The sequence below is a fragment of the Morone saxatilis genome, unplaced genomic scaffold, assembly GCF_004916995.1.
Source record: "Morone saxatilis isolate NCDOM2014 unplaced genomic scaffold, NCSU_SB_2.0 Contig10, whole genome shotgun sequence".
Lineage (NCBI taxonomy): Eukaryota > Metazoa > Chordata > Actinopteri > Moronidae > Morone > Morone saxatilis.
In genome coordinates this window covers 2,814,964-2,818,615 of record NW_023339652.1, presented here as the reverse complement: position 1 = coordinate 2,818,615, position 3,652 = coordinate 2,814,964, and the positions used below count along the sequence as shown (strand labels likewise).

Here is a 3,652-nt window from a genome sequence, read left to right as displayed (position 1 = left end):
GTTTTTTTTTTTTAACTTGTTTTTCTTGCTTTTTTGAAGATTTTTATGTTAGCTTTCAAGTATTATTATTTATTATAATTAATTTTTTTTGACACACATGAACGCTTCCATTACCGCCATTACTTTGTGCATTTCTTTTTTTTTTTACAATGGAAGGAAAGTAGCTACTCTTGCGGTAGCTTTTGTTAAAAAAAGAAAAGTTTGGTTTCAAAGTTTTTTCTTCTCAGTGATTATTATATACACGTTTTTGAGGACTAGTTAGTCAGCAACCGAGGTAAAGACAAAGGAGCCACTGGAATATTTTTTTTTTTTTTTTTTTTTTTTTCCTCTTCTCCTCTCTCGTTGTGAACCTGAGGCCTGGCGACGGGTTCATTTTTTTTGACGCGCACGCAGATATGCACATTCGACCTTTGACCTCCGCGGTGTTGGTTGCAGGCCGCCGCTGCTTCTCCAAAACCCCTCTATGCCTGCTGGCAACCCGGGAGCAAAGGCTGCAAAAACGTTAGTGGCCTCTTTACATTATAGTCAGTGGCGACGTCAGCCTGCCGTACAGTTACAGTCCACCACCACAAGAAGAAAAGAAAACACACACACACACACACTCCAGCTACGTCTTATTATTTATGTGAAAATATAAAAACAGTTTTTTATTTCTCAGAAGGTGAAAAAAAATAATTAGTAACTACTTTTCTGGGTCAGATCACATTGGTCTTTGTTGTGAAAGGGATATTACAGCATGTAGAACATTTTCAAAACAACATCCAGAATTTGATGAAGGCTATAATAATAATTCTAATAATAAAAAAAGAGTTTATGGGTTAAGGTGGTAACTGAAAATACTTGATGTTTGTTGAAAGATTTAAAAAAAAAATAATTCAAAGTACAGAAAGCCACAGGCCTGTAAATTTTATTTGTAAAAAAAGCAGTTCTATTTTTATACAACATTTTTACTGCCTCAGATGAAAAAAAAAAGGATTTTATTTATTGCCTATCGTTAAGTTATTGGACTCCTATAAAGTATACAGCATCATTAAAGTAGACCCTTGTGGAGAAGTCCCGTGGAATTGGGTTCTCCGGTGTTTTTCATGTTTTTTCAGTGCAGAAACCACAATCACGACACGCCCCCGCCCCCCCGCCACCATTCGAGCCGCACCGCCCTCCCTCCACCCTCCCTGTGTCATTTATCCATTCACACGCATCTCTCTGTGCTGTTCACCCATTCATCCATCCATCCGTCCACCTCTCTCTCTTCCCACCGCTCTCCCTCTCTCTCCATCCGTAGTGGGACTACTTCTTCACTTGTCGAATTTCTACCTTTTTCCTCGCGTTTTTTTTCGTATTACTTTTTCTTTAAAACTTATTTTTATTTTTTGGTTTTCAGTGTTTTCCGTTTTTCGTTTGTTCGTAGCCCCCTCCTGCCCCCACCTTTCTAAGGATTAAAAAAAGATAAAAAGATTCAGAAGAAAGAAATGAAAAGACTGACCCCCATCCTCCTTTCCCCTCCCCTCAAAAAATAGGACTATTTTCTCCCAAATGACATCCATCTGGGATCTGATGGATAAAGCTTTGGGTGCTCTCTGTTTTTTGTGTATATGTGTGTGTGTGTGTGTGTGTGTGTGTGTGTGTGAGTGAGTGAATGTGTGAGTGTGTGTGTGGTGTTGCCTGTTAGTAAAGACCTATAACATTATATCATTTAAAAAAACAAAAAACAAAATCAAAGCTAAAAAATTGCCAATGAAATCAGTGAGTGGTGTTGCTGTTCTGCCGGTTTGCATTGTTGTTGTTGCTGTTGTTTGTTTGTTGTTGTTTGTTGTTGTTGCTGTTGTTGTTGTTTCTCCTGATTTTACAAAAAAAAAATGCTGTAGTGGTGTGGTGCTCTGGCTCTCTGTGTGTAACTCTCTCCTCTCCCCTGTTTTTTCTTTCCCCCTTTTAGAACAACCCATCTCCATGCCTGTTAGCTCATCGTTTGCCTAGCATGTCTCCGTGGCGTCCCCCCCCCCCAAAAAAAAAACTTTAAACAAAACAAAAACAAAAAAAAGATCCCCACCAAACAAAAAAAAGTGTCATCGTCCTCCTCCTCCTCCCCCGTCATTGTTTTTTCTGATGTCTTTTCCGAGCTCACCTGATCATAACCTGGTTCTCCTCCTCCTCCTCCTCCGCCGCCTACTGACCTTTTGAACTTTGAACTTTTAGCTTTTTTGGACTTTTTGATTTTTAGGATTTTTTTTTCTCTTTTGTTTGTTTGTTTTGTTTGTTTTTTTGCATGTGACCTCATTTGGATCTGTTTTCCGGGAGGGTTTCAGGGAGGGAGTGAGGCGATAAGGGAGGGGTGGGTAAGAAAATGAATCAATGTGAAAAAGATATAAAGCTGCATTCATATGAAAAACAAAAAAGACTGCGATTTTTATGGAAAAACAAATGTTCTTTTTGGAGAAAAAAAACAACAACCTGTGGCAAAGTGATTTCCATTCAGAATGTTTTCTTGCATTTTTGTTTTGGTTTTGTTTCTTCTTCTTTATGTCAGTTTTTTTTCTTTCTTTTCTTCTTCATTTAAAGTAAACTTGAAAGTTCACCACAGGAATTGGCGCGTCATCTTGCTTCTGGCGCCGATGAGAAACAGAGCGCGGGCCAGAAGCAGTCCGCGCCAGTTTCTCTGAGAAATAAGACTACTTCCAAACAGTTTTGAGTAAAAACTGTCTGATCAATATTAGACTCTCTCAGAGCTCTCCAATGGTTTTTACATTTTTCAGGCAGTGTAAAGTTTTTTGATAAGGCCATTTTAAGTGGCTCTGTTTCTCATTCAAAGTCTATATATAGAACCACTTTTTTCTAGAGTAGTTTAAAGGTAAAAATAAAAAAGACATTTGCCCTGTTTGGGTGGGAGAAATGCTACCTACTTGTGTCACCTTTTGCTGAACTGACTCACAGATAGACAATCCGTGGTTTAAATGCACATGATGAAATGACCTATATTTTCTACTGTTTAAATGTATAGAGGAAAAAAAAATACTAAGATACCTGTAACCTGCGTTAACGTCGGTGCTTCTCGTGAGTTTAGTTGTGGTTTCATCACAAGTCTAACGGTCTTAAATGTTCTCATGTTTTTCAAGAGAAGACTAAAAAATCAGTTTACTTGAACAATAGACAAAGCCTTTCATATTACTATAATAGTTACTTTGTTGTTTTTCTTTCATTTTTTTTTCTTCTTTTTTTAAGGAGTCCCTATTTGCTAAATTTCTTGTTGGTTAATTAGCTATATAAAATTCCTAAAAATATATATAAATATAAATATATCTATATATATATATAATGTCAGCTTGTGAAGCATCAATGTCATTATTATTTTATTTCTCTCGTGGGAAACAATATTTAGATGTGTTTTGTTGTTCAGCAAAATGTCTTATAAAGAAAAAAAGACAAGATCAGTGGAGTTTAGTGCCAAATTCTGAAGGTACTTCCTGCCTAGCGCGTCAGTGTATTTCTTGTGAAATTATTTGATAACATGGGTATTTTATTATAAGTGTTTTGTATGGATCCCTCATATTTAAAATATAGATTTAAAAAAGAGTTTGTTAACTTGCTATTCTGTGGTCTTGTTGCCTGAAAATGTCATGTTTGCTTTTTTCTTTGTAAAGATGTAAAAAAAAAAAAA

General features: G+C 36.5%; 1 protein-coding gene across 1 annotated transcript in view; it reads left to right on the top strand.

Moving 5' to 3' along the window:
- Positions 1 to 3,652, top strand: part of celf2 (cugbp, Elav-like family member 2) — a gene marked incomplete in the record, with an annotated part of 193,632 nt that extends 189,980 nt beyond the window's left edge. The window contains 1 exon segment of the mRNA XM_035675514.1: positions 1,934 to 3,652.